Source organism: Myotis lucifugus, unplaced genomic scaffold (genome assembly GCF_000147115.1).
Source record: "Myotis lucifugus unplaced genomic scaffold, Myoluc2.0 scaffold_5368, whole genome shotgun sequence".
In the NCBI taxonomy this organism is placed as follows: domain Eukaryota; kingdom Metazoa; phylum Chordata; class Mammalia; order Chiroptera; family Vespertilionidae; genus Myotis; species Myotis lucifugus.
Genome location: NW_005876416.1, coordinates 1 through 10,040, shown reverse-complemented (window position 1 = coordinate 10,040; position 10,040 = coordinate 1). Strand labels below are relative to the sequence as shown.

General features: G+C 43.7%; 1 pseudogene; it reads right to left on the bottom strand.

Annotated features, from left to right (window-relative positions):
* Positions 1-1,441: 1,441 nt before the first annotated feature.
* On the bottom strand, positions 1,442-1,701 carry LOC106695953 (annotated as a pseudogene).
* Positions 1,702-10,040: the final 8,339 nt, after the last annotated feature.

Here is a 10,040-nt window from a genome sequence, read left to right as displayed (position 1 = left end):
AACGGCATGGATGGAACTGAGAGCATATGCTAAGTGAAATAAGCAGTCAATGAAGGAAAAATACCACATGATCTCACTCATTCATGGATAATAGAGACCATTATAAACTTTTGAACAATAATAGATACAGAGGCAGAGCTGCCTCAAACAGATTGTCAAACTGCAGCGGGAAAGCCGGGGAGGGTTGGGGGGCAGGAGGGAGGGGGGTAAGAGGACCGAAGGACTTGTATGCATGCATATAAGCATAACCAATGGACATAAGACACTGGGGAGTAGGGGAGGCCAGGGGATTGTCAAGGGCGGGGGGAAAAAAAGGACACATATGTAATACCCTTTGTAATACTTTAAGCAATAAAAAAAAAAAAGAAAATTGAGGGCCTAGCAAAGTACAAAACTAATAGTGGAACTTCCTCTCTGCTTACACCCTCTGTCCATCTCCCCAAAGGTAAGCACAGTTAATTGTTTCCTTCAGGGGGGTGGGGGAGGTTGGAAGGGAAATTACCAAAATTTATCAGTGCAAGCAGATCCATCTCATTCTTTTCATTTTTATCAAATTTTATTTACATTCCCTTCTAGGAAAACTGTTGCTTTTGAAACCCTTTACCCATCACCCAATCTGTGGCACCCTGTCCAGCACAGCCACAGGTAGCAGTGCCTTTGAGAGTCCTCTGATATCAGTTCCTATGCATTTACTTCCATAATGACATCCTCACACAGCACATGGCATTGCTGTGGGGCCTTTCTTTTTCATGTAAACAGTATCACACTCTACACATAGTTTACCACAGCACAGTTTTCTCCAGTATGGCTACACCATCACGTTTATGTCATTTCCCCTATGCATGGGACTTTTATTTATTAGTTTCATAATCAGAAGGAAATATTGTTTTTAGGTTTCCTTCCCACTAAACCTAAAATATACATACAAATTTTAAATGGGATGTTGGAAGCAGAGAATTCAAAACCATATGGCTTACTTGAGTATTGAATTAGTAAACCCTCTTGGTGGTACCATGGTGTTCATCTCCTTCTGGGCTCTTCGAATGAACTGTGCAACCTCAACCACACTGAACCTCAGAAGTCAGCACTCCACCCCAGGGACTGCTCCAGGCTCCCTCCAGGTTCACCCCCACCACCCTGAAGATGCTCTTCCCTACATACATGCCTTCTTCTCTGACCTCCATGAGCCCTATAACCCAGTCTCCACTTCTCCTCCCAGCCAGGAGATAGCCCACCCAGCTTTGGACTTGCTCTCCTAGCTAGTCACTAGTAGACAATGAATAAAGGGGTCAGGAAAAAAGAACTTCCTCTTGTTTTTTACACCTGAACTCAATAGAGAAGTTGATACCTTGAAGTAGGCTACTACTGTAACATCCCCTTACCTTGTACAGAAGTTTATCTCTTATTGTATCCAAGATGTGTTTGTTGGATGGTTCCCCACTCATCTTGATTTGAGGCGCTTTTAGTGCTGCTTCCTTCTGAAGGAGCATCCTTGACTTTCCTCCTGTTGGCTGACAGAGAACAGTGGAGCAACTAACACACAACACTACCGTTTCTGCATGGCTAAAGACGGTGGTGATTTTATAGCACCCTGGGCATTTCCCATCCATGAAGCAGGAATTGGGGCTTTGCACCAGGCGCTTCTTCTTGTGTTTTCTCCTCTTCTGGAGAGGGATGGAGGAGATCCGTAGCGAGAGGCATATTGTCGTGGGGAGGTCATCACTGCCGGAAAGGCCCGAAGTTTATCTGAGGTAAACCTGAAACGTGTGGCTCAGGTTTAAGTGGTCCGTCTTTCAGTCCATCACCGGTCTTTTGTCGCCTTAGGAGTCTTTCCAATCTCCAATTCAGCTTCCATGCTGCCCACTACCCAATAGTTAGTGGTGAGTGGGCCACGACTGTCCATTTTCTGAAGCAGAAACAATAGTTAGTGGTGAGTGGGCCACAACGTTGCCGTCCATTTTCTGCAGCAGAAACAATGTTAAAAGAGAGAACAGGAGTGATCTGCCTCGTGGGGGATCAAAGATCGCAAATATTGTTACTGCTGGAGGGGACTTAAGACATCCAAGTTCATGTCCATTATTTTACAGATAAGAACAGAAGCTTGAAGAGGGGCATGATTATCTGAGCCCCTACAGGTGGTGAATGCCAGAGGAGGAAGGGTCTGCATCCCCAGCATTCAGGTTCCTCATTGAGGGCGTCTGCCACCATCAGTTCAGATACCTGGTCCCAGATTGCTAAGCATTCCCCACATGGCCCTGACTGCATAAAGGAAGTATTTTTCATTTGGATGAGTTTCAAATTAAGAAGCAGGAGACTAAATCAGAGTGGGGGAGGGACATGGGGACTGTGTCCATGTGTGGTGCGTGTGTGTGCATGTGTGCATGTGTAGTGCAGAGAGGAAGTGATGTGAGTTCAGGAGAGCGGCGTCCACGCTGACTTGCCTCTTCTGCTCCAGCCACTGGGCTTCCTGGTCACACCAGCTGCACTTCCCAAAGCTCATCCCTTCCTGGCCTGCCACTGACAAATCGCATTGATTTACAAAACAGATAGCTCTGAAATTGCCTGAGTACATTTAATCTCTTCAAATTAAGCCAACTTCACATTCGGCATACCATATGGAATTCTTCGGGGTGTTTATAAACACGGTTACACTTAAGCCCTCGTCCACTCTGCTTAAACTGTAGCAGAAACAGTACAGAGAGCCAAAAACGTACAGATTGAAGGGACAGCCTGTTGCTAGGCCAAATCCTTTCCGATGTGGCAAAGACTTTGGACATCATCCAGCCCAGAGGCTGCACCCTCGAGGCTCCTGGGCTGAATTCGGCACACAGATATGCTAAGTTTGGCTCTCTGTGTTTCTGAACATGTTTGCGCCAACATTTAAGAATTGGAAGATTTCACATAAAAATCCACACTCCCTGCATCTTTTAAAAAAATCTGGAAATGTGACCACACTGAGCCCTCATTCCCATACTAAACCATCAACTGAAGACGAGTAGTAGTAGAAGGCAGGGGTACCCTTTCCCATTGGCCATAATTTACACTAAAGATTATCTTTCACTAAAGATTCGCATCCCTCATTCTCAACACTTGCCTGACCCTGAAGGCATTTGAGTCTGCCATCTTCATCTAAATCATAACCTTCATTTATAGAAGAAGAAACTGAGTCTGATTCCAAACATGACCTGCCTAAGGTCACATAACTGGCAAGTGATGGAGCTGGGATCAGATTCATAATGCACAGCAGGAACAGCAGGCTGACCTAGGGGTGGGGAGGCTGAGGGAGATGCTGAGAGCACAAGGCTGTCCCTGAACCCAAGAATTCGCAGACAGTCCAGAGAGAGCCTTGGACTTCCTCAGCCCATGGAGTTGGCTGTGGGGAAGATGGAGGAAGGCAAGTTCATTTGACCTACATTTTTGAGAGCCTGAGAGACCAACGATGACTTCAGGATTCAACGAGAAGGTGAGATATTTGATCCTCAGCCTTTGCAGATGTCCATTCATGCAACATGTATTGCCTTTCATGAACTGCTTTAGGCTCTGGGGAGACAAAGATATGAAATCTTGTTTCTGGTCCTCAAGGAGCTTACAGTTGAGCAAAGAAAAACAGACACATGCAAGCACATGAATTCCAAAGGCCCTTCTCCCCTCTCTTCTTGTCAAATCTGTAGGTGGAAGGCAGTAGAGCACAGTGGTTGAGTGTAAGATAATAGATATTGGTCTCTGCCTCATGTTCCTAGCATAGAGCTCCTGAAAAGCTTGTCATTTCCTGGGTGAGAGGAGTGCCTTTTGTTAGAATGAGCTGACCCTGGGTGAACTACTGGTTGGCTCCTAGATGGGGTAGGCACGAGAAAGAACAAGCCATGATTAGAAGCTTGGGATTTCCAGCACCATCCCCCAATTCTCTCGAGAAGGGAGAAGACCTGGAAATGGAGTTAAGGATCAATCATTCTTCTGTGATGGAGCCTCCATAAAAATTCTAATAGTTTGGGGTTCAGAGAGCTTCCAGGTTGGTGAACAGGTGGCTGCGCAGGGTGAATGGCACACCCGGAGAGGTCACAGAAACTCTGCACCCCTTCCCACACACCTTGCCCCTGTGTATCACTTCCTTCTGTATGTTTATCTTTATTCTTTTTTCTTCTCCTTTTATAATAAACTAGTAGGAGACCAAGATGGTGGCATAGGTAAACACCGGAGACTGCTGCCGCAAACAACCACTTCAAAAATACAACTAAAAGATGGAACAGACATCACCCAGAACCACAGGAAGGCTGGCTGAGGACAGACTCTTCAACTAGAAGGAAAGACAACAGCATACCGAGGCTCAGAAGAGGCGCAGTGTGGAAAATTTAAAGGTGCGGAGGTGCGCGCGAAAAGCGGGCTGGTAGCTGAGGGTGCGGTTGCCGTTTTCAATCAGGAGGGAGTCTCAGACTCTGAGCTCCAGATCCGGGCAAGTCTCTAGGGACTCAGACTCAAACGGGAGAAGCAGGATTGTCTGGCATCAGTTGAAACGTGAGGGCAGCCTTCTCTCCGAGATTTGCAGCCGTGGCTGGGGTTCTGAGAAGCAGAGCCTCTGGGAACGGGACTGAGAGCAGCCATAACTGCTCCCTCCACCTGCCCGCCCTGTTGAGCCCGCCCCGCCCAAGCCCTGCGCAGAGCCATTTGCCCGATAGCCTCAGGCAAAGGCTAGATTAGCACCTCCCCAGAGGACAGAAGTTTTCCACACAGCTGATTCTCACAGCCAGTCGGCCTGGTGGTCAAATCCCTCTAGTATTAACTACAACAATCAAGGCTTAACTAGAACAAGACTGCACACAAAGACCACAAGGGGGTGCACCAAGAAAGCATAAAAGATGCGGAGACAAAAAAACATGACAGAAATGGAGGATATGGAGCTAAAAAATGCAATTTTGAGGGCTTGCAATAATGTGCTAGAAGCAGCCAATAAACTTGATGAGAGACTCACGAAAACTAATGAGACCCTCGATGCTATGATAAAGAACCAACTAGAAATTAAGCATACACGGACTGAAATAAAGAATATTATACAGACACCCAATAGCAGACCAGAGGAGCGCAAGAATCAAGTCAAAGATTTGAAATGCGAAGAAGCAAAAAACACCCAACCGGAAAAGCAAAAGGAAAAAAGAATCTGAAAATACGAAGATAGTGTAAGGAGCCTCTGGGACAGCTTCAAGCGTACCAACATCAGAATAATAGGGGTGCCAGAAGATGAGAGACAGCAAGATATTGAAAACCTATTTGAAGAAATAATGGCAGAAAACTTCTCCCACCTGTTGAAAGAAATGGACTTACAGGTCCAAGAAGCGCAGAGAACCCCAAACAAAAGGAATCCAAAGAGGACCACACCAAGACACATCATAATTAAAATGCCAAGAGCAAAAGACAAAGAGAGAATCTTAAAAGCAGCAAGAGAAAGAGACTCAATTACCTACAAGGGAATACCCATACAACTGTCAGCTGATTTCTCAACAGAAACTTTGCAGGCCAGAAGGGAATGGCAAGAAATATTCAAAGTGATGAATACCAGGAACCTACAACCAAGATTACTTTATCTAGCAAAGCTATCATTCAGAATTGAAGGTCAGATAAAGAGCTTCACAGATAAGGAAAAGCTAAAGGAGTTCATCACCACTAAACCAGTATTATACGAAATGCTGAACGGTATCCTTTAAGAAGAGGAAGAAGAAAAAGGTAAAGATACAAATTGTGAACAACAAACATGCATCTATCAACAAGTGAATCTAAGAATCAAGTGAATAAATAATCGGATGTACAGAATGAACTGGTGATTATAATGAATCAGGGACATAGAAAGGGAATAGACTGACTATTCTTGGGGGGGAAAGGGGAATGGGAGATGCGGGAAGAGACTGGACAAAAATCGTGCACCTATGGATGAGGACAGTGGGTGGGGAGTGAGGGCGGAGGGTGGGGCGGGAACTGGGAGGAGGGGAGTTATGGGGGGGGGGAAGAGGAACAAATGTAATCTGAACAATAAAGATTTAATTTTAAAAAAATAAATAAATAAATAAAATAAACTAGTAAATCTAAGTACATATTTCCCTGGGTTCTGTGAGCCACTCTCTCAAATTAATCAAATCCAAGGGGTGAAGGTCATGAGATCCTTTGATTTGTAGCCAAGTCAGACGGAAGTTGTGGGTAACCTGGGAGCCTACTGCTTGTGATTGGTATCTAAAGTGGATGGTATCAGAATTGAGTCAAATTGTGGGACACGCAGCTGGTGTCCGAGAATTGCTGGGTTGGGGGAAACCGGAAGTGTCCGAAGTGAAGTGTTCTACATGAGTAATAAAGGCAAAGACACACAGGAGGCAGACAGGACTGGGTTGGCTTTGTTTTTGTTTGTATATTTGTTTGTTAGTTTGTTTGTTTTACACATTAAGGGAACACGTTTTCAAACTTGGATTCTAATGTTGATCCTGTCCCCGCTTAGCTTGGACAAAATGCTTCCCACCTAAGCCTCAGTTTCCACATTCCTATAAAGTAATTAAATGCCTTCCGTGTAGCATTCTTGTAAGGAAACATTTGAAAAATTCCTTGCACAGAATGAGCATTCAATAATTGGTGAATTTAATAATTCTTCTTCTAGAATGCATTCTTCCCTCTTCTGTACCTCCTTCTTCTTTTCTTTTCCACCCATTTCCTTTCTCTCTTTCTCTCTAGTTTGTTCCAGACATTGTTTTAAATAAGGTCTCCAAATATTTTCATCACTGGGTGACGAGCAAGCCTTACAATGAAAAGTGCCTGCACTTATTAAAATAAACCCATGTGGCCTTGACTCCCGTAAGCAGTGCGTTATCTGTGTTACTTCGTTGAAGGACAAAAAATTACTAAGGAGTGAATCCTTAATTATTTGGTATTTTATTCTCATGGAGTCTCTTGGTTGACGGTCCTGCTCTGGGGTTCTCACACACACAAAAATTCTTCTGGGCCTTGAGCATTCCAGATTCAAAGGTTAAACAAAGAGCCAGAAAATCTTACATGTTAATCCCAGGACAGATGCTGGTTCCCTGGCTGGCCACAGGCAAATTATCTCCCCCGTCACTTCTCCCACCAGAAATGCAATCAATTATTTCCTGGCCTCACTTGAGGGCTGAGAGACTTAATTAAGCTTTTGGAAGATGGTTGTTAGTTAACCTAATTCTCTCCATAAACTAACAATCCTCTGCTTTCCTAATCGCACCTCCCAAATTTTCACAAATTAGTCCACTTTTCTTAAAGTCAGAATGTCGGATGACCCTTCTTTTACTCATTCACTTCTATAAATGGCTTTTAGTGATATTGTTACCACTTTCCTATAAACAGGCCCCAGGTAGAAAAATTCTGATGAAGAGACTGTAACCTCAGGAGTAATCAAACCCAGAGATGCTAGAAAGAGACCCATCCTCTCCAGAGGGAAGTGTTATCTTTGTCCTTGAAAACTGAGAAAGGTCTTGGGCCCTTTGGTCCTTGTGGGTACCCTAAAGAGAATTGTGGATTAGATTAAACTTGCTTATTTTGCAGTGGCATAAACAGAATCCCTACTCGCATGAGCAAGAGTCTCTTAGACATAGGTTCAAATCCTGGCTCCACCTCTTCCTAGCTGAGAGACCTTGAGCATTTGCTCAATTTCCTAATCTGATTATCTGTAAAATGGCAATAATACTTTAGTCTCTTTCCCAGGCTTATCATAAGGAGGAAGAGAAGTCAAAGGAGTTCTCTCTTCATATTCCCTTTTAAAGATTTGGACAATTGTCCAATTTTCACACCTAGATTATGGTAAATCCCTGGAGGACAGGGATTGCTCTAGTGTATCCAGCCTTTCTCAACAGAGGTTCCACAAGAGAATTAAACTCTATGGAAAATTAGGTGAGTGACTATTTTCTAGCACCATGTTAGATGCAAAGGACAGAAGTTAATTCATTTCCTACAATGGTTGCCTTAGGGCATTAGGGATTAATTCTTTCCTGCAACCTGATTAAGAAGCTCTGGTAACACCAGTCATTATAAAAGATAAACTCCAAATATTCAGTGGTTTAATATAATAGAAGTTTGTGTCTAATGGGTGTTCCAAATTGACAGGAACAAAATAATTTCAGAGCTTCCCTGCTGTCCATGCTCAACTGCATTAACGGGAAAGAGCAGGGAGGAACAGGTTTTCTGTTCAGGTTCCATTAGCTTAAATGCAACCTCAATGGAGACTGGGAAATGTAGTTGATCCGTAGAGCCAGGGAATAGAAGAAAATGCTAGCAAGTCTTTGCCATATACTAGTACAAGCATTATTTTCCTGGTGTTTAGGTTTTCATATAGTATTATACAGTAGGTGACAGTGTTCCATAAATTGTTAAATTGATAAATGAATTAGTAAACCAATCCTCACATCTTCACTTCTCTGTTTATCTCATGTCCTGTTTCTTCTGGAATAAGGCCCTGACCAATTGATCCATAGAATTAAACAGTGTTTGGAAAGAGTACTTGACCTCAACTTTCAAAACCTTGGATTTGAGTCTCAGCTGGATCAGTTACCAGCTGGGTGACCTGGGACCAGTCACTTTTTATCTATCCTTACAGATAGGTATTACATGCTCCTTTGTCTGTAGTGAAAATAATGGTTTGTGACCCATCTCATGGTTTGGGGCAGTGGTTCTCAACCTTCTGGCCCTTTAAATACAGCTTCTCATGTTGTGACCCAACCATAAAATTATTTTCGTTGCTACTTCATAACTGTAATGTTGCTACTGTTATGAGTCATACACATGTAAATGCTATGATATCATCCTAAGTATTAGCTGGAAACACTCAAGGCATTTCTCTCAAAGGGCATCTGTGTTATGACAGAATACAGTGGGGCCTTGACTTAGGAGTTTAATTCGTTCCGAGACCAAGCTCGTTAAGGAGCTCATTAACTGAAATTACTCTAACAACTCAATGCAAAAAATCGGCGGAGAGACAGCTGGTATCTCAAAAAACTCGTTAGTCGGGACACTCGTAAGTCAAGGCCCCACTGTATTCTGAACAGATTTCTAATGATAAAATATCAGGCACCGCCTTACAACGCCATGCTTTCTACTCAATGTTTCTGTTTCCTAGTAGTTACATGGTAATAACTTCCAAAACTGCCATCACAGGGAAACCAGAGTGCAGGGCTATTGTTTGAATCTGTAACGATGATGAGCTCCGGGACAGGGAGGCAAATGCAAACATGAGACAGTTACATCAATGAGATTCAACCCAATCTGGGGACAGGGAAGGGAAGAAGAGAGAGAGGCAGGGAGGGAGGCACCTGGGTTGTGTGTCTCTGGCAACACAAGTGAACACCAATGGACCCAATCAGATTATTTCCTTCAATTCTTTCCTCCAGGGGAAGGGTTATAGAGAATCAGGGAGAAATTCAAGGTTTAAGGACTTTCCAGTGGGGCAGAAGTAAAAGGCCTTTGTCAATTGCATGAAACTCGTCCAGGTAAATTCTAAATCAAACCATGTCCCTTTTGTGGAACAAGTTCACAGGGCAACCTGCTGCCAAGAGCCTCTCTCTCAGCTCTTGGGAAAGGGAGGGGACACGCTGTCATAGAAAAACACTGCTGGTGGAGCCAAGCAGAGCTGGGCGAGGATTTTTGCTCTGCCACTTACTTCTAGCTTGATTTTAAGAAAACCTATCAAATTTTTGGAGATAATTCCTGTGTCAAGGGTGTGTCAATATATGGAAGATGGTTGTTAGTTAACCTAATTTTCTCCATAAACTAACAAAAAGACTAGGTACAACAATATGCCTGTTGGCCTGCCTAGAACATAGTAGGCATTCAATAAATGTAAGTTTGTGTTACTAAAATAGACCAAAGCATCCATCTCCTCTAGTGATTTAGTGACTGACGTGCTCATTTCTGGACAAAAAAGAAACTTTACAAAGAGAACGGGATTTAAATATCACTGTCCCTGGGGAGGAGGGGTTTTTCCTGACCACCCCACCCATTGCAAACGCTCCTGGTGACCTCAGAACTGGGCATGCATTTGTGTGCTT